Raw genomic sequence first — 22,967 nt, forward strand, 5'->3', positions numbered from 1 at the left:
GCCTTTAAAAGGTTCAAAGTATATCAAATGGATGTAAAATCTGCATTCCTAAATGGTGTACTTGAAGAGGAGGTATATATAGAGCAACCAGATGGTTTTTCCCTATTTGAAGATAGTGATATGGTGTGCAGGCTACATAAAGCCTTATATGGTCTAAATCAAGCACCTAGGGCATGGTATGAGAGCCTACATTACCATCTTGTGAAGATTGGATTTGAGAGAGCAAGTGAAGATACCAATATCTACCTAAAGTCTAAAAGAGATCAGATCCTGATCTATGAGGTTTTTGTTGATGACATTATCTTTGGAGGAGATGACAAGATGAGTCATGAGTTTGCTGATGAGATGAAGAAAGAGTTTGAGATGTCACTCATAGGGGAGATTAAGTTCTTCATTGAATTGCAGATCCAACAGATGAAAGATGGAATCTTTATCACTCAGTCCAAATATGTCAAAGAGGTGTTGAAGACCTTTGGCATGGAAGATAGCAAACCGGTTGGTACACTGATGGTGACCAATTGCAAATTGACAAAAGAGGATGATTCCACATTGGTTGATGAGAAGGACTACCGATCAATGATTGGTAAGTTGCATTATTTAGTGCATAGCAAACCAGATATTGCACATGTAGTTGGCATTACTGCAAGGTTCCCGAAGAGTCCTAGAGAATCCCACTTGATTGTAGTCAAGTAGATTCTTAGGTATCTAAAGGGAATAGTTGACTATGGATTGTGGTACCCATACATCAATGATTTCAATCTGAAAGTGTTCATAGATGTTGATTGGGTAGGTAATGTGGATGGTCGGAAAAGCACAATTGGTGGTGCATTCTTTCTCGGTGGTAGACTGGTCTAATGGATGAGTAAAAAGTAGAGTTGTATCTCTCAGTCTACAGCGGAAGCGGAGTATGTTGCAGCTTTCATGAACTAGACTTAGACAATTTGGATGAAGCATGTACTGGAAGGCCAAAGTGAAGTGGCATATTTGTTCAAGATGAACTGGCATGTAGTTATGGGAACTGGCACATGGAAACATTGTGTTACTACCAATTGGTAGGTAGTTTCCACTTTAAGATTTCTGGTTGGAATACCTCAAGCCTGAGTGACTCAATCAGTGATCTTTGTGTGATGAGTTAGTAGTATAATGGAGAACAGATCATGTTGTCACATAGGCTCTATGCGCGTGAAGGATCTTGCATGAAGAAGACTATTCCTATCTGCCTCAGGAATGTGCAAAGTCTATCAAATGATGATAACGTGTGATGGGTTATCAACTGCCATGAAATCAGTGGAAAATGGATGATGGAGAATGTCTTGAGATTGATTCAAGATTGTTGCATTTAATATAGTATGATTCAACGGTCAGGATTGAATCACTTGAATTGCTTAACCTAACAGGTTTAGGGTTTAGGGTTTTTTCTATCGACCTGTCTGTTTCCTATAAGTTTGATGTTGTGTTTCTTTCTAATGTTGTTGGAAAAAGTTGTGAATGTGTATCTAAGGGAAGTGATACGTGATTCTTTCTAGACTAAAAGGAGAGAAGAGATACCTGCAAAGTGAATGTGCAGAAGGAGAAGAGAAGCCAAAATAGATCTGCATTAGCATTGAGTGCTATTATCAGATCATTGTAATTCCCGTTGATCTTTAGCCACTTCAATAGTTGTGAAATCCCTTCATAGGGTAGCCTTAACTGGGCTTGATGCAAAATCCCTTGATAGGGTAGTCTTAACCAGCTTAATTCAAATCCCTTAACAGGGTAACTTGAGGTTAATGAGTTCTAAGAAGCTACAGAGCTCTGGAGATCCTTTAGCTATTGAGTTCTTGAAATCCTCTAACAAGGTAACCCTAACCGGGTTTAACCCTTAACTGGGTATTATAGCCATCCCTTAACTGGGTGAACCCTAACAGGATCGGTTCCTAGCAGAACCTATTGTAATGTCTTTAATCGGACAGGGCTCCTAACAGAGCGGACTTCAAAAGAGTTCAAAAGCAACTTGTGGGTATTCATCCCCACTGTGGCTTTTCCCAGTTGGGTTTCCACGTGAAAAATGTGTCATGTGTAATGCTTTTATCTTGTGATGCTTTGTTTTTACCTATTGAGCATATGATGGTTCTATGTTTTATGCCTGTCTATAAAACATATTGAACTCACTGTTATGAAGATCTGATGTTAGTTTACTTGGTCATGCATGAGAGTGTAATGGCACTATAGTATTGAGCTAAGAGGAAAGCTTAGTGAGTGACCGATTTATGACTGTTTGAGTTGTACTGGATGTTACGAGTTGCACTCTATTTTAACCAGTATCCCTATTTGCCTGTCATTTTGAGTATTTGTTGTCAAACTGATTTTGGACTATATTTGTGTTTGTACTGATTCACTCCCCCCATCTCAGTACCGGTTTGGTACTAGTGGTTCATCATTGAGTTATTAGATTCTTTGAAATGTTAATGGCACTAGTATTGTCATAGAATACAGTTACTGGCTTGGTAAATTTCTCATTTATACCTTCCAACAGTTGTTTGATCCATGCTATGTTGGTACAATTCAATGCTATAGCAATGTATTCAACTTCTACTATTGACTATGAAACACATCCTTGTTTCTTGCTAAGCCAACTCACTATTCTTTCTCCTAAAAAGAAAGCTCTCCCACTTGTGCTTTTCCTATCATCAATGTTGCCTGCCCAATCAACATCAGTATAAACTTTTAAATCAAAGTCATTTCCTTTCTAATATACTAAGCCATAATCCTCAGTGCCTTTCAAGTATCTGAAAATTCTCTTGATTGTTGTCATGTGTGTTTCCTTAGGATCTGCAAAGAATCTTGCAACTATACCTACTGCATGTGCTATGTCTGGCCTGTTGTGAACAACATATTGCAACTTTCCAATCATGGATCAGTAAAGTGTCTCATCAACAAATGCAGATTCATCATTCTTTGATAGTTTACAGTTGGTAGTCATAGGAGTACTTACTAGTTTTGAATCCTCCATTCCAAATTTCTTCAAGATTTCCTTTATGTACTTGGATTGAGTAATAAAAATCTCATCTTTAATTTGCAGTATTTGTAAACCTATAAAATACTTTATATCACTGATTAATGACATCTCAAATTCTTTGCTCATTTCATTTCCAAAGTTCTTGCATAAAGAGTCATTTCCACAACAGATAATATCATCAACAAATATGGCTGAGATCAGTATTCCATTTTCATCATTCTTCATGTATATATTGTTGTTTTCACGTGTCCTTATAAAACCAATCTTGATTAGATAAGAGTGCAACCTTTCATACCATGCTCTAGGTGCTTGTTTTAGACCATATAAGGCTTTGTTCAATTTACATACCTAATCTTTATTCTTGTCTTCAACAAATCCTTTAGGTTGTTCAATAAAAACTTCTTCTTCTAATATACCATTTAGAAATGCAGATTTGACATCCATTTGATAAACCATGAAATTTTTGAAAGCAACATATGCCAACAATGTTCTTACTCCTTCAAGTCTTGTCATAGGTGCAAAATTCTCACCATAATCAATTCCTTCTTCTTGGGCATAACCTTTGCAAACTAGTCTTGCTTTATTTCAAATGACCTCACCTTTTTCATTCAGCTCATTTCTGAAAATCCAATTTGTACCAATTACATTTTTGTCCTTCGGTCTTGGGACCAATGTCCATGTGTCATTCTTCTTGATTTGATCAATCTCTTCTATCATAGCATTTATCCAATCTTCACTGTTAAATGCCTCTTTCACTATTCTCGGTTCAAGTTCAGATATCAAACATGTGTTCTATCTCAGTTTGTTCGTTGTCATCACTGGATCATCCTTATCTCCTATAATCTAACTTGATGCATGAAGTCTTCTGACATATGTGGCTAATACAGGCTTGGTAGGCTCTGTATGATCTTCTTCATCACTTGGTAACTGGATATTCTCTTCATTTCCTTCTCTAATTTTCTCGGTAAGACTTGTCAGTTGAACATAGACAAATTAATCATAATCTTTTGGTTCCTTGGAATTTCCTTCATCATTCCTTTTTGCAAATTCATCAATTTTCACATTTGCACTTTCTACTATTTTGTTAGATGATTTGATCGGACATTTAAATGCTTTGCTTCTAGAAGAATAACCAAGAAATGTTCCTTCTTCACTTTTCTGATCAAACTTGCCTTTTCTATCATCTTTGTGTACATAGCATCTACTTCCAAAGATTTTAAAATAACTTACATTAGGTTTCTTGTCATACCAGATTTCATATGGTGTCTTCAAAGTTCCTTTCTTTAGTTGTACTCAGTTCAGGGTGTAAACTGTTGTGCTTATTGCTTCTCTCCAAAATGTTTGTGGCACTTTCTTTTCAATCATTAGGGTTCTAGTAAAATCCACAATAGATCTGTTTCTTCTCTCAGCAATTCCATTTTGTTGTGGAGTTCTCGGTGCAAAGACTTGTCTTTTTATACCATGATCATTGTAGAATAAGTTGAACTCATCAGATGTGAACTCTCCTCCTCTATCTGATCTAAGACATTTCAGTTGTCTTCCTGTTTCATTTTCAACTCTTGCCTTGTACCATGTAAACATTTGAAAAGCTTCTGATTTTTCTTTTAAAAACATAACTGACATCATCCTTGAGTAATCATCCACAGATAATATGAAATATTTATCACCATAATAACTTTGAACTTTCATAGGACCACAAAGATCAGTGTGCACAAGATCTAAAATTCCCTTGAAAGTGTAAGACTTACTTGTAAAGCTTGACCTTGTCATTTTACCCATCTGGCATCCTCAGCATATAGCATTCTCAGGTTTTTCAAGACTTGGTAGACCTCTTACTTGGTGCTTCTTGCTTATTTTGATCATATTATCAAAATTTACATGACAAAACCTTTTATGCCATAACCAGGTATCATCTATTTTTGCATACAGACATTTATTCTGAGTTGAGTCAAGGTGAAATGTGTTACCTTTTGTTTATGTCCCGATAGTAGCTAACTTTCCATGCTTGTCATGAACTTTGACAATTCCTTTCTAAAATTCTATTCGGTATCTTGTATTGTTTAGCTGTGCTACACTCAACAAATTGTATTTCAAATCTTCAAACCAATAAACATCATTGCATCTTGCATTGTCAAGAAGTGTTATGGATCCTTTACCTTTTACTGGACATGGTGCATCATTACCAAATCTTACATTGCCTCCATCATAGTCTTCTAACATAACAAACTTATGTTTATCACCTGTCATGTGATGTGAGCATCCACTATCTATGATCCAAGAATCATTAGTATTTATGTGAGATATTAGGGCTTTTTCTTCATACCTTTCTTCATCTGATCCATCTTTGATAGCCACATAAACTACTTCCTCTATATCAATTTCATCTGATTTCTCATCATTGGATTTCTCATTGGCTATTAATTATGATCGTCTATCTCTTCTTCTAAAGTCTTGGTGTCCTCTATAATGATTATCTTTCTATCTATCATCTTAGTAATCTCTCTTCTTAGTACAATCTTTGTCAGGATAGTTAGAAGCCATATGTCCTATCTTATCAAAATTGAGACATTTCAAAGGTAGTTTTCCTTTATACTTACCTTTGCCTCTCGATAACCTTCTGGCTAAAAGTGCTTCAAACTCTTCTTGCTCTCTGATTTCCTCATACAGTTTGTGTACTTCCTCCATGTTCTTGCAAAATCTTTCACTTGCTCCACTATGATCCCCTTTAGTGTACTTACTCACTTTACCATTGTAATCATCAGATTCACCAATATGAAAAGAACTAAATGCAGATTCAACTTTATTTACTAATGACCCACTGTTATCAAAGTTACTTAACTCAAATGCATGTAGATTACCAATAGTAGCATCTAAAGAAACTGGCATATTGGGTACAGACCTCAATTCATTGATTGCAGGGACTTGGATTGCATAAGTTGGTAGAAGGGTTCTTAACAACTTACTTTTTATATTCTTTTCTTCAATAGTTCCACCTGCTCCTTTGATTTGATTGACAATCTCTATTAGTCTTGTACTGTACTGGGTTATGTTCTCACCTTCATTCATCCTCATAGATTCAAGTTGTCCTCTTAGACTATGCACTTTTGCTCTTTGAATATGTTCATCTCCACCATACACAGATATGAGCTTGTCCCACATTGCCTTTGCATCATTGCAGCCTTCTAGATCATTAAACTCTGAATTGGTCAATGCAGATGTTATTTCAATCATTGCTTGAATATGTTCTTGCTTTGCCTTTATTTTTTCCATTGTCAATGGATAGGTGCTCAGTGTGATGAAATCATTCTTTAGATAATATATAGTATATTCTCCAACTCCTGATAGGTGTAGCTTCATCCTTTTCTGCCATGTAGAGAAACTTGACTTGTTCAGCTTCGGTGCATCCCTCTTATACATATTTGGATCTTTGCCTCAAGTACCTTTAAACTTTTTCTTCTGAAGTCCAAAGTTTTGATACCAATTGATAGTTCTGATACTTAATGTTAAGTACAGATGCCAAACTAATAAGATGAGAGGGGGGGGTGAATCATACAAACTTAATCTTCCATAAAAACAACAGATTCAACCTTGGTAACCTATACTTCAGTAATATAACCAAAACTGCTAAACATGCAAACTCAAAAGCATATAAACATCATAACACTCATAACACCAGATTTAACATGGAAACCCAAATAGGGAAAAACCACTATGGGATTTTGGACCCACTAAGAAATATACTCTTCTAGAGTATGCTTGGTTAAAAGCAAATCCTATTAAAGTTTACAAACACATTGCTAGATGTGACCCGATTAAGGGATTTCCCCCAAATCTATTAGGATCTTCACCTTGTTAGAAGTGACCTTGTTAAAGGATTTCAAACACTCAATTAGAATGTCACCTTGCTAGAGGGTTTTACAAATAAGACTGTTAAGTCCACTCAATTAAGAGATTTTTTGTCACTTTTCAAAATAACAATAATAAAAATCTATCTGCAACTTCACATCTAAAATGCTAAAGAAGATTCTTATTTGCTCAATACAATATAGGACTTATCTTGTCCATCTGCTAGGCTCTATACTCTATTATTCAAACAGGTCTTCAAGCTTCTGTGCTCAGTAATCACTATGTAGCATCCCTATGCATACACTTGCTCGCATGCATTGTTTATCAATAGTTCCTTATTTATAAACAATTCGCTAACCGCTTAATCTCCTTGATCACATTTCCCATGACCAATCATAGCCATTAGATCTTCAAACTTTGACTAGGTTCAATGTATCCTTCGAACTGAAAATGTTTTACCCTTCCTTGGAACTTGCATACATTTCTTGGAACTTGTGCTAGGGTATTGCGGTTCAATTTGAGCTGTAGATCTTCCTGCCGATTTTCCTTTGCCATATATTCTTTAACAAACTTCATTCATGACATACCAATCATTTAATCATAGCCAGCTCATCAGCTTCCTTCATTAAATAATGCTTTTATTCATTCAATGCATTCTGTTATTACTTGGTTGCAACTTGATAAATACTAAACTTCACTCGGTAGACATTCTGCCTTCATTAACCGATAGCGATAACCTTAGGGTTTACCAACTAGGTTCCTTAGGGTTTTACCGACTAGGTTCTTTGCTCGGTAACATAGTATAGTATTAACCTTACAATCAATAACATATGTATGATGCCAAAACAATCTAAACATCATGATCTCATCATTGTCTAGCTCAGTAATAGTTGCCCATTGAATAACTTATTTCTCCCCTTATTTATCATATTCTTTCTATGTCTTTTACTGACATCTTTTTAGTCATCAAATCATACTTCTCAAGATATGGCAACATCATACTGAATTAGAAAATCAATTTCTTGACATCAATGACAAAATAATAATATTAAGATAGTAAACATCCTTAATCAATTATATCCATAATCATCAACAACCTTCTCAATATCCTTATTGAAATGCCAACAATCTCTCCTTGTTTGTTATAATGCCAATAGGTTCTTCTATGGTAGAATTCAAACCAACAAATGTGATAGAAGCTCTATTGGATTCAATCAAGAAAATAACAAAGTGCAGTGCACAACCATACAAAGCTATTGATGATACAATCTCAATTTTGAAAATGATAGCACACAAGTGTAATGTGGATAATAAAGATTCTTTAAATCAATTTGACACATTGTCTAAGTATATTACTGACAACAATGTGAAAGTTGAACAAATAAATGAGGAAGCATTCAAAGAGAAAATTGAGAAAGAGAAACATAAATTCTTTGAAGAGGAAATAAAGAAGTGCATGAGACAATTTGACACTCTTTTATTAGCACTATGTAAAACACTAAAAGAATTTAAAAAGTTGTATAGAGATACATGTAAAACAAACTTTTTGACACTAGATTGGTATGGTATAGGAAGAAATAAATAAATTAGCTGACAATTTCATTAATTCATCTGAACCATTATCAGTTTTTGAGCAAAAAATAACAGATTTTGAGGAGGAACTTTAGAAATTTGAAAGAGAGAAGGAAAGAATAAAAGGAAAGACAAAAGATCTCAAATGGAGACTTAGTCCAAAATTGGACTACCTCACCTCCTTGAGAAAAGAGATATCTGAGGCATTAGTTCAAGGACAAAAGACACCAGAACAACAAATGCAACACCTCACCAGTACAATTCAGAGGATAGAGGCCACATTAAAGGATAGTGAATGGTTCACTAAGAGCCTGAATCTAGTATTGGCAGACCTTTTTTCAGATTGTAACAAACTAGTTATAGGGATGAAGTTGGAAACCACACTCAATTGACACTTTGACAACCTTTGTCATTGATGCCAAAGGGGGAGTAGTGGTAATGAGAAAAATGATTAGCAAAGAAAAATGATTAGCAGAAGACACCATCAGCTTGGGGGGAGCACATATGATTTGGCACATAGTTTTTGGTAAGACAATTTTGGCAGATTCTTTTTGGATGACACTTTTTGGATTTTTCTCATGAGTGTTGCCATCAATGCCAAAGGGGGAGATTGTTGGAAAATGCACACTCCAATGAGAAATTGTAGGTGATTGAAGGTTTTGTCATTGATGGCAACCCTGCAATCATATGATACTGGCAAGGTAATATACTGGCACCGGCAATGATAAACTCTACACCGGCACACAAAACACCGGTAGTGAAAGAAAGGATACCGACACCCAGGCCGACAAGAATTTTATTTGTAATATATTTTGTAATTAATTGTAAAATCATGGTAAGCCGACATGGCGAGTTGTAAGATGACTCATATATGTATGAGATCATTATAGAACATTTGGTAATGAAGAATAGACGAAATAATGCAGACCTACTATGCAAATTTTAGGTTAAGGGTTTATGTATGTAGTAGAGCTAAAACTGGTACTGGATCTGGCATAACAGATGCTATTTTGAAGCAGTACAAGACATTGGATTATTATAATCCAATTTTGTAAGTCAGTGTGACTTCCTTTTGTAATTGAGTAGTGAGCTCTAGGCACTTGGCCTTCCTACATGTGCAGGCCCCTTTTGTAGTAGTAATATTCTCTTATTGGCCAATAAGTGAATATTGTGGGTCACAAATCCCATCGAGGTTTTTCCCACACCAGGTTTCCTCATTAAACTATTGTGTTATGGTGTGCTCTTCATGTAGTTATTGTTTTTCTTGTTTATTGCATTACTTTTGATTTCTAGTACACTGTATTGATATGCTTTACATGATTTAATACAAGTAAATTCATAAACTGGTTAGATACTGATTCACCCCCCCCCCCCCCCCTCTCAGTATCTTTGGGAATCCTAATAGTCAAGAGAAATATAAACCACTGCATCTGAGATAGTACCTTAAATCCATTGATCTGAAATCTTTTGTTGCAAATTACCCTTTGGATAGTTTTTTGGAGTATGAGCATCGTTACATGGGAATCACCAAGAATTGGTGTCGTCAGCCATATATTCTATCCTACGATTAATTTTTTATTTGTAATAGGATGGATGGTGTGTAGAAGAGTGGGCACCAGAACTTGTTAATCCTATGAGGATCCAGTTAATACTGAGAGGGGGGATGAATCAGTATTACGACCAATTAAAACTTTAAACACAAAATCAAACTTATATCTGATCAGAAACCTTTTAACAAATATCTCAACTTCTTTAATCAAATCTAACAACCTCTTTATCAAAATTGCTTAACACAGTAATCAAATCATTTACCACAACTATCAATACTTTCACCACCAAAGCAATCATATAAAATTGATCATTTACCAACTCATTAACCTTATTAATCAGATCAAAATCTTTCTCAAACAACTTCTTATTAGTACTAGTAACCTCTGATAAAATTCTAATAAAACATCATAACTGATGTCTCAAAAATAATGCATGAAATGAAACATAAACAAGAACATCAAATGAAAAACATTTCACACATGAACACCATAAGTTTTTGACATGGAAACCCAAATAGGGAAAAACCATGGTGGGAACTTTAGCACCCATAAATATTTGTTCTTTTTTCAAGTACACCTTGTTAGGAGCTTACAATATGCCCAGTTAGGAGAAAACCCTATTATGAGTCACCCAGTTAGGGGATTTTCCTAGCAACTTGATTAGGAGCTTGATGATTTGTTAGGATCAATCTTGTGAGAGGATTTAACACTCTTTTGAGAGCTTCCTTGTTAAGGGAATTAAATGTTTAAGGCATGTTAGGACCTACCCGGTTAAGGGATTTAACCTGTTGCAACTGTTTGGAAACAACATTAAGAAAATGATCGGTTACTTGCACTTCTCTGATTGCTTGATCAAATCTAGTTATACACAACACTTTGAAACTCTCAGACAGATCTCACACTTCACTTGGACATATTTACACATTCTCTAAGACCACTGACACAATAAACATCAACTATGTCATCCTAAATAGCCATCTCAACTAGGTTGGTCACAAAATCCTAATTAATTCTTGAATTTACTATTCAAATCATAAGAGATCATCACAGATCATTATACAAATCATTAGAACAAATCACAATGCAATATCAACCATTGGTTGATCATAACTCATCACAAAAATATGATTTGTACCAAAGTCAAACCCTCAAAACACTCTACTAAGTATTTTGTTGATTTCCAAGAAATGTTTCCTTGAATCATGCCAAAATAATAATTAAATCTTTCAAGTGGGTTGTGCCATGTTACCAACTTCATGTAGACTCACTGTCAATCACCGTCATAACAAAAATTATTACCAGTTTGATGATTTCTTCATCAGTCTTAAACCCTACTAAAACCTTAGCAAAACTTCATTAGAAATTTGAAACACACCTTTTGGTAATCTTCACAAGTTCCGGTTCCAGTAATATACAACTTTCCATGATACAATTTCTCAATCCAAACCACAAATCACCAATCATTTTTGATCGTCGGATCCAATCAAACATCTCTTCTTTACTAGTTAATGTCCTATGTCACAGACTTTAGTTCTCTGATGGTAAACCCTATCTTCTGGTAAACCAAATCACTAAGATGAAAAAACACAACATTAGGAACATCAGTTGACATCAATGACAAAACAAATAACTAATCATGTCACCTACTCATGGAAGCTCAATCTCTTCATCACAAATAGACTTCTATCCTTTACCGATGTAGTCATCCATCTTCAACTGCATCACCTGTATCTATATCATATATGCCAAATTCCAACAATCTCCCCCTTTGGAATTGATGGCAACACTAATAAGATATACAATATCATCTACATCTTGCTCACTGATATCACATCATCTGCTAGTTCTCCTCCTTTTGTCATCTCCCCCTTAACCAATGCTTCTCTCAATCTGATCTTTTGATCTTAAACTTATCCCATCTCTGCCATATCTGAGTTCTATTCTTCTCCCACTTTGACAACAATACCAAAAGGTATAAATGAATCACTCATGCTCAATTTTGTTGCTACCTCTTCCAACATCTTCACTAATCAAATAAGAAAAATTATAACAGAGCATTAAATCAGAACTTTACATCAGACTTGTTCTCCAAAAGGAGTAGCTTGCATCATCACCCATCCTTAGTGAAAAATAAACATGAAATCAATAGGATTGATGGATCTCCAACATTCTTGTTCTTCCGATGTAGGGGTCTAACCCCTAGTTTACCTCAGAGAAACTCAAAGGTAGCCTCTAGTAATGGCTTAGTAAAGATATCAATGAACTGATCTTTACTCTTCACATATTCCATCTTCACCCCTTTTTCTTGAACTCTTTCCCTTAGGAAGTGATACTCCAATTCAATGTGCTTTGTTCTAGAATGAAGTATAGGATTCTTAGAAATTTTTATTACACTTGTATTATCACAATAGATAGTCACCAGTTTTGACATATCTATCTTGAATCCTTCTAGCATGTCTCATCCATGTGTCCTGTGTGCAATTCATGGATGCAACTACATAATCTTTTTCAATTGTAGATTGAGAAACACAAGTTTTTTTCGTACTCATCCATGCCACTAATCTTGCTCCAAGTAGAAAAGCTCCACCAATTATGTTTTTCTGATCATCCACATTACTTGCCCAATTAGAATCAATAAAGACATCCAAAGTAAAATCTCCTTTATAGGGATACCATAAACCATAGTCTACTATTCCTTTGAGATACCAAAAAATTCTCTTCACAGCCACCATGTGACTCTCTTTAAACTCTTTTTGAAATCTAGCCACTAATCAAACAAGATGAGCAATGTCTGATCTACTATGGACAACATAGTGTAGCTTGCCAATCATAGGTTTGTACTATTTTTCACTAACAACACAGGAATCATCTTCCTTTGACAACTTGCAGCCTATCACCATTGACGTTCCTACCAGTTTATAGTCTTCTATGTCAAAAGTATTCAACACCTCTTTGATATACTTGGTTTGACAAATAAAGATACCACCATCCAGTTGCTAGACCTGTAAGCCAATAAAGAACTTAATTTCACTGATTAGAGACATTTCAAATTCCTTTTTCATTATATCAGCAAAGTCCATACACATATCATCATTTCCACCAGAAACTATCTCATTGGCAAACACTTTTTCTATCAACATCTTGTCTCCATCAGCCTTCAAATAAATATTGAAGCCCTCACTAGTATGGTGGAATCCAATTTTGATTAAATGTGCATGTAATCTCTCATACCATGCCCTCGGTGCCTACTTTATACCTTATATTGATTTGTGCATACACACCATGCCTTTATCATCAGTGAAGGAAAATCCATTTGGTTGTTTAATGTATACTTCTTCTAGAATCCCATTTATAAAGGCTGACTTGACATCCATTTGGTAAATTTTGAATCCCTTGTATACAACAAATTCTAACAATATCCTTACTTCTAATCTAGCAACAGGTGCAAATATTTTACCACAATCCTCACCTTCCTCATGAGAATACCCTTTGGAGACTAACCCTATCTTATTTCTTAAAATTCTTCCTTCTTCATCCAATTTATTTCTAGCGACCCATTTTGATGTAGAGGTATGGTTCAAACAACTTGAAAATGCTCCAAGTTACTCACTTGCTCAACCAAACAACAAACCCTCCTTTTAAGGATTCACTCCAACCAAGATTCACACCTTTAAGAGTATCAATTCAACATCCCATATCACCTATTTTCATCCCCATAACCTCACAAAGGGAAAATATGCAAAGGTTATCAAAGTTTGGTTTCAAATCCCACAGCCAAAAGTGCTCAAAATGACTCAAATTGCTCACAACCCCTCCAAATGGTTTGATAGGCCTACAAAGGCTCAAGATAGGTTCAATAGGTTCCTAGAAACTCAAATGATGAAAAACAACCCTCTGATTTGGTTGTTCAAGTCCCAAAAGTCACAAAGTGCAATTTGGCTCTTTAGACCTAGTAGCCCTCAAAACTCACTTTTTGGCTTCCCACCCAAAAATCCAAAGGATAGGACAATATTATTTGATTTTATTGATCACTAGCCTAGGAGAACACTTTCTACCAAAGGGCAGGTTCTGGAACCTCCTCCAAGTACCATTACTAATGAACCCTCAACTATGGCTAGAAGAGCTAATTTAAGCACTTAACAAAGGAACTACCCCCTAAACTTGTAAATACACCAAACCAAATATTGGATAAGATTTGGGTATCCAAATAATCACCAAATACCAAGTTATAGCTCCCGGTTTGCATTAAAACTAAAGTTATGGGGATTGTTCATGAATTTTATTCAATTCCCACAACCAATCACATAGAGATGCCTGGCCAAATTTAAAAAAATCTCACCCAAACTGCATACTTTTGGTTTGAAACCTTTTGAATCTTAAAATAAACTCCCCATTCCTCCATCTAACCAAGAATCATATTTTTCCCATGGGTAAAATTGTAGGAATGAGAAAAGGAAGTAAAAACCCTAGCCTCAGGTACTTTCACTGGTTGTAGAGGTTTGTAGCACCTTTTCTCCCTCAATACTCCACTTCAAAACCTCCCACTTGGCTAAAATGAAAGGTAACCCAACCATCTATCTCTCCATGAAAATATTTTTCACATTGGAGGCCATATAGATCTGCACCAAGTGAGTTTGTAGAAAAATTACAGCAAAAATGCAGATTTTATTGATTTCAAATAGCAATTTTTATAATTTTCAACCACAACAACCCCCACATGAATTTGTTTAGGAATTTTATAGTTTTCCCAATATTTTCAAACTGATTGGAGATTGTTATGAACATTGGGCAACCAATTACAACAACTTTTTGAAAAGTTGCTTTACAAATTGACAACTTTTGTCAATTTTTGACAATTTTTGCATTTTACCATTCAAACTAATTTTATCATCAACCTAGGGACCTAAACACATTGAAATGGATATAAATAGACCAAAAAAACCTAGAATCCCTAATTCTACTCATCCTAAGTCCCTTTCACCATAGTTGACCATAGGGTTTATAATGCACCCTAGGCCATTATGCCTTGCAAAATGGACAATTAGGACCTTATTACAAAACAAAACATAAACAAAGGATTATTTGATCCTTCCCAACACCTTGATATCAAAAACATAAATTTTTCAAACAATAAATTATGAAATTGAGGCTTGTGCCCCTGGACCATACTCCCGGGGTGGGTTGATCTCATTTCCATATGAGATAAGGTTGTCCAATGAAGTGGCATGCTTCAGAATTTCTGCCTCATCCATCCATACTGCCTCTTCAAAAAGTTTTCCTAACCATTTCACAAGGTATTATTCATATTCTTTATTTCTGGTCTTGTTAATGACCCTTTCATCAATGACCTTTTCAGGTCTCTTTAGTGCATGAGGAGGTATATCAGCAATATCCTCTTGAATCTCCTCAACATGAAAGTTTGTACCTATAGCGACATGCCTTTTATAGGGTGTTAGATCACAAACATTAAAGATAGGAGAAATACCAAGGTTAGAGGGAAGGGATATCTCATAGGCATTCAACCCATGTTTCTTCAAAACCTTGCAAGGACCCACTTTCTTCATGAGTAACTTTGTATGCTTCCCCTTTGGCAATCTTTCTTTTCTTAGGTACACCCACACCATATCACCAATCTAAAATTGTACATCCCTCCTCTTCTTATCAGCAAGTTCTATGTACTTTTCTGAACTCCTTTGGAGGGCTATCCTTACTTTATCATGCACTTCTTTCATGCTATCAGCAAATTGTTCTCCATGAGCACTTGTTTTCCCATCATGTGGGAGGTCTCTCAACTCCAAGATGCCTCTTGGATTATACCCATACACAATCTGAAATGGACTCCTTCCTATACTCCTATTCATAGAGTCATTGAATGCAAATTCAACTCGTGGAAGTACAACATTCCCCTTCTCTCCATATTATTTTGTCAAGCATCTCAATAGGTTTCCCAAGGACCTATTCACAAATTTAGTTTGCCCATCTGTTTGTTCATGGTAGGCTGAACTAAAGTTCAAGTTTGTTCCCAACCTCTTCCATAAGGATCTCCAAAAGTGGCCAATGAATTTCACATCTCTGTCAGACACAATTGTTAGAGGACGTCCATGAATCCTCACAATCTCTTTGAAAAACAAATTTGCTACATAGGTTGCATCACTAGTACTCTTACATGGCAAGAAATGTGCCATCTTACTGAACCTATCTACAACAACAAAGATGCTATCAAAGCCTTTTTGAGTCCTAGGCAGCCCCATTACAAAATCCATACTACAACTTTCCCAAGGCCTTGGAGGTATGGGTAATGGTTGATACAAACCTGCATTGGTGGAAGTACCTTTGGCCTTTTGACAAATAGTGCATGTTTCAACAAATATTCCCATATCACTTTGCATTTTAGGCCAATAGTAGTGTCTTCTTACCTGCTCAAGGGTTTTATCCAACCCAAAATGTCCACTCATGCTTCCATAATGCTTTTCTTTCACAATATCCTCCCTCATTGAACACCTAGGATTTCATAGTTGATTTCCTTTGAACAATAAACCATCTTGGATAATGTAATCAACATATTCAACATGGTATGCTTCAGAAAAATTAGAACAAACTTTATAAATTTTATGAAAGTCTTCATTACCTTCATACATACCTTTCAAGGAGTCAATCCCCACACTTTGCAACTTCACCTCTTGCACTGTCAAGGATCTTCTACTCAAGGCATCTACCACCTTGTTTGCAACTCCCTTTTTGTGCTTGATTGTAAAGGTATATGCTTGGATAGATTCTACCCATTTCATAAGCTTGTGACTCAACTTCTCCTGGGTATTCAAGAAGCTAAGTGCATGATTGTCAGTAAAAACAACAAATTCTTTTGGAAGGAGATAATGCCTCCACTTTTTCAAGGCTTGAACTAAGGCATACATTTCCAAATCATATGAGGAATACTTCCTCTTTGCCTCATTGAGTTTCTCACTAAAAAATGCAATGGGCTTGTTAGCACATATTTTTACAAAATATTTTATGCTATATAGAGGCCTTTTTCTTTTTTCATTTTTATCATATGAGCATTTATTGTTGGTTTGCATGTGCAAAATTTTTATTTAGCATGGGTAAAGTCCTCTAAAAAGATCAGTTGTTTTAGGAGTATCAAGGTATTACTTGGGTACACTAAGGGCATGCACTAAGTATTGACTACACAAAGAATCCATTATGGAGGCATTTTGTTAGCAGAGAAGTCATTATGGTATGATCCAAGATTGTCCTCTAATATGTATTAGACCCTATGAGAAAAGTAGGGATCACTAATATTCAACAGTGATGGTCCATCTATGCTAAATTACAAAATTTCAATCATCGGCATAAGTAGTCCCGATGAAATAACATTGGTGAGCAAGAGAAGGAGTATTGACATAACTTATACCGATGAAATAGCATGCAGATGCTTTGGAGTGTTTAAAAAATACTTAGCATGGTGTGTGCTCTTGAGAAAGTGATGTCATCGGGATAGCTTGTTCCAATGAAATAGAAGATAGTTGTTTTCCTATCGGCATACATCGGCTTATCGGCAAAACATAGAAATTGTTATACCAATAACCTATGAAGCCATTGATGTCACTTGTGATGATAAGGCAAAGCAGGTCATGGACTTATAGTATCGGGAGATCGGAAGTAATGAGAAAAGTCTATCCCAATACCCGATGACTGAAGGGAACTAAAGGTGGTCCCATCAGAAAAAAAAGACCATATCAGAGTAAGGCAAAAATGGTTAGGCCGATCCCTGATGACTTGAAGAATCGGAGGGTGGAACTATCAGTATTACCTATACCAATAAAATAGACTCGGAGGTATAAAGAATAAAGGTTCACGAGAGACTTATTGGGACTTAGGGAGGAATAGAAAAGGGCTATTCCGACTCCCAATGAAGATAGAAGTGCCTACGGAGATATCAATGTAGACTATACTGATAAAGTAAGCATTAAGTGAGGACTCATTGGGACATCGGAAGAAGAAATTTTATGCTATGCCAAGTCCCGATAAGACTATTAAGGTGGATGGTGAGTTGCTAGGAGTTCTTTGGGGAACCTATGATGTGAGGTATGTATGTGCTTCATAAATTCGGATCTCTCCAGGTGTGCCCTCTCAAACCCTAATTCTTTCATTCGAAAGTATGATGCCTTTGCATTTCTGTTTACATGCAAGTATTATTATGTCAAATTTTAGTATTATATTATTATTTTATATATCTTGTAAAATAAATCCAAATGCAATTTACTATGTGCAATGTTAAATTTTTCTCAAAATCATGTTATCTAGACATTGAGCAGTTTTCTCCTACAAGACATTACACTGATTAAATTCCATCACAGTAATTTTTTATTTTTTTTACAATCAGCCTTAATTATATTAATTGGAGAGTATTTAAGTTTAAAAATATTAACTTTTATCCTCCAATTAATATTATCACATTTAAATTATTTGTGTTATGAAACTATATGATGTTTTAAAAACTAACACAAACTTTGAGCTCGTGTAATGTGTAGGAAATAAAAGATTTTGTGTTTGATCAAATAAAATGATCAAACACTATGTAGTCAGTTGAAGGAAATAAAAAGTTTATTATCAAAAGCAATATATAAATACTCTAATTTCCATATATATTTAGATCATTTAAATAAATGATTTAAGGGCACATTATGAAGATCATACTTTGAATCTTTTAAATAAAAGATTTAAAGTATTTTAAGGGAGGTAAAAAGTTTTTTCATCTCATAAGGTATAGTAATTATGAATTTTTTCTCCAAAGGCATTATTATAGGGACTTCTTGATCTTGAAACTTTATTTATTTTAGATGATTTCCATTTTATAGAACATTCTTGAAAATCTCCTAAATATTAGGAGAATTTTGTGAGGGTTTTATTGCAATAAAAATAGATTTGCCCTAAAGGTTGAGTTTTGATAAAATACATTTCTTAGGGTAAATTATTTTTATTAATGGTTTTATGATTCTAGAAAAATAAGTAAGTCATCGGGATCGACATAAAACTACGTCGATGGAGATCAATAAGGTAATATTGTTTTATTTCACCATTTGTAAGTATTTCAATTTAATATTTTGCATTCTGATTTTTAGCCAATGGTAAATCATTATGCGTTTAAAAATAAGGATGAAATATTTTCAAAATGTTATTAAAGCGACATTCTTATTTTGAATTTTTTTATCATAATGATTCTATTTTTTTAGATTTCTTCTTTTAAAAATTATTGAAAGAGTTTTGCCTTAATGTTTTAGTGAAACTAATTTTATCATTTCTGTGCAGGATAGTGTAACAACAAATAATATTTCATATGTTTGCATGCACAGGAAGTATATCCTTATTGTAAATACTATTGAAAAGGGAAAATTATTATTTTAAAGATTATGTATTTTCCATATTGAATTATTTTGAAAGGAGAATATTCTATTTACAAATGCTTTTGACACATAGTGAAAATAATGAATTACATTTGATGAATGATATTTTCTTTTCTCTTATAAATATACTTGCCATAGATCAATGAATAGAATGATCCATTAGGGTAAATAATTATAATGCTTTTAAGCATCAAAGTGTAATTATTATTATTTTGGGAAAATGTACTTTTACCACAAACAAAGTGATGAAATTGCATTTATCAAAGATGAAGACTAATGTTATAATGAAATTCTTTCATATGCATATTTTTGCAAGGGTATGTCCATGTGATAAAATATTTCCAACCTATTTTAGATTGCCCTAAAAGGTGAGAAGGTATAGATGTTTTTCCACAAATATCATTTTTACACAGGGAAGTATATTCTTTTATTTGCTATATAAAATCTTTTAGCTTACGTTATTTAATGAGAACTATTATTAGGGAAAATTATTTTAATATTTACAAGTGTAAAATATTTTGATTTAAGTGAATTATCCTAAAACAAGTATTTTACATAAAGGATTATTACCTAATCAAAGGTAAGATATAGTTAATGGTCAAATCAAAGGGATTTGATTGGTTCACCTTATTGTGTAGGAGATATTGAGGAGATGATGAATATTTGACAAGAAATATTATCAAAGTGGAGGATAAAGGATATATTATTAAAGAATTATTTAGTATGGTGTTTTAGGGTTTTCCTTTTAAATTATATATGTAAACCAAAGGGTGTGTCCTTTGGAAAACAACTATATGTAGCTTCCTTCTATAAATGAAAGGGTGTGTCCTTTCATTTATGTCTATTGGCTGACATATTTATATGGAGTCATTTTTTGTATGAGAGGGTACAATCTATCACTTCTTGTAAGGGCTATAGGCTATATGTATTAGAGAAGTCTATAGGAATAAGAAGTATCATTTTGTGCAAGCAAATTGTAATGAAGTATCTCCAAGTGTAGCTTATGTGTGTTGTCATTTCTCGGAGATTAATATACAAGGTTCATTGTTTCTACTTCAAATATAGTGTATACTTTTGTGTGTATGAAATATTCTTTGTCCTCTTGATAAACCTATTTAAGGATTTTCTATAATGTGAATCACATGCTGTTACATTAAATGTGAGATTGCGTTCTTATTGTTTACTTGACACATACTGAACCTTTATACTGATGATTAACATTGTCTCCTGAGTTGATAAAGTTATTTTTCCACAAAGTATCATATATATTCTTGGATAGAAGCACTAGTCTATTATCCATTCTCTGAGATTTTGATTTGATATGCATAAGGTCCTTGAGAGAAAAACATTCTTCTAAATCCTTTTGAACTAATCTATTGCATATTTCTTGTATGTCCTAGAAGCATTTAATTTCCAAAATACAACAATCTTTATACACAATTATCTTTATATTAAATTTTCAATTTCAAAAGCATTCAAATAAAAGCACTCAACAGTAGCAGAATCTATTGCCATTCTTGCAAAGAGTTGTCTTAGCAAATTTTAAGTCCACTTTAAATAACGCTTGTTGTGCTTGAGAGGGGGAGGTATACCCACCTAGGTTTAGTGGAGCGTAAATTGCAGAGGGATTTAGTATTTGACTATCCCTATTCATTGGCCAAGGCTGATTGGACTTCTTGAGGATTTGGCAAATCTTTAGGTTTTCCAATCTGTGGTTTTGGGCACCAACAGGGCCTACGCTCTTGGCTCAAAATAACCCCTATTGCAACATTAGATGCATCACACTCAATTGTAAAAACCTTTTGGAAATATGGAAAAGAAAGTATAGGTTGCTTTTCTACCTTTTGTTTGAGACTTTGAAAAGCCTCCTCAGCCTCCTTGGTCCATACAAACTTGCACTTCTTCCCCCCTTTGATTGTTTCTAGGATAGGTGCACAAACTTGGATAAAAACCTCTTATAAACTTCCTACAAAAGGAATCCAAGCCATAAAAGCTTCTAACTTTAGTCATTGACCTTGGAGAAGGCTAATTCAAGATGCTCTCCACCTTCTCAGGATCCATCTTGATGCTTCCACCTGAAACTATGAAACCAAGATACACCAATTCTTCCTGCATAAAAAGACACTTATCCACATTGATTAGGAGATTTTCTTCCTACAATCTCTAAAGGACCAAATTCAAATTCTTCATATGTTCATCTCTATTCTTACTGAAAATAAGAATATCATCCAAGTAGACAATAACAAATTTACCAAGGAAAGGTTTTAGAACTTCATTCATGAGTCTCATGAGTGTACTAGGTGCATTGGAGAAGCCAAATGGCATCACTCTCCACTCATAAAGGCCTTCATTAGTATTAAAGGTTGTCTTCAATTCATCTCCAACCCTTATCCTTATCTGATGGTACCCACTCTTCAAATCCACCTTTGAATACCACCTTGCACCCCCTAGATGATCCAACAAGTCTTCAATCCTAGGCATAGGGAACCTATACCTGATAGTAATCATGTTTATGGCCCTTGAGTCCATACATAATGTCCAAGTACCCTCCTTCTTAGGTGCTAATAGGGCTGGAACAACACATGAACTCAAACTTTTGGAAATCAAACCCTTATCTAAGAGTTCTTGGATTTGTCTAGCCATCTCTTCATTCTTTTGGGGTGTTAACCTATAGGAAGCCTTATTTGGGAGTGTATCCAATGGGATTAGATCAATATTATAGCTAATGTCTCTGATTGGGAGTAGGGTATTAGGAAATTCTTTGGTTACAATGTCCTTATAGGTCTCAAGCAAATCAGCCACCTCTTTTGGTCCTACCCTCCTAGGTTCTTCCTTTTTCTTGTGCACCTTTCTCTCTTCCTATTTTGGCAATACCACCAAGGCATAACAAGGAGTATCCTCCTTCTTCAAAAATTCTAAAAACTCTTTCTCTCCTACAAATAAAAACTTAGTCTTTTGCTTCTTCACTATTATCAGGTAGGGGTAGTAGTTTTACCTTCTCACCTTTGTACCAGATGGTGTATGTGTTCTTCTCACCATCATGTTTTGACTTCATGTCATATTGCCATAGCCTTCCAAGTAGAAAATGGCATGCATCCATGGGTACAATGTCACAAAGTACCCTATCCTTATACTTGCCAATAGAAAACTCCACCCATTCTTGCTCTTCAAGGACTATTTGTTGCCCCTTTGTAAGCCATGATACCTTGTAGGGTCTTGGATGCTTAATCCTCTTCAATTTTAGTTTCTCTACTACCTCAATGGACATCAAATTATCAATAGAACTTGAATCAATCACCACACTACATACTTTGTCACCACTTCTACAAGTAGTTCTGAAAAGTGCCTTCCTTTGGGGTGGCTCTAGTGGACTAGATGCTTTGATCAATGTCCTTCTCATCATCATGATCTCTCCTTGTTCAGGCTGCAAAAAGGATCCATAAGAGTGAACACTATATGTTTCCTCATCTCTCACCAAGTTTTCTCTCCTTTCACCTTCTTTGTTTGCCTTCTCTAGACATTTGGATGCAACATGTCCCATTTGATGGCATCTATAGCACTTTATGCCTTCTAGGCCTCTTCCTCCACCTCTTCCTC

Source organism: Cryptomeria japonica, chromosome 10 (assembly GCF_030272615.1).
Source record: "Cryptomeria japonica chromosome 10, Sugi_1.0, whole genome shotgun sequence".
Classification (NCBI taxonomy): domain Eukaryota; kingdom Viridiplantae; phylum Streptophyta; class Pinopsida; order Cupressales; family Cupressaceae; genus Cryptomeria; species Cryptomeria japonica.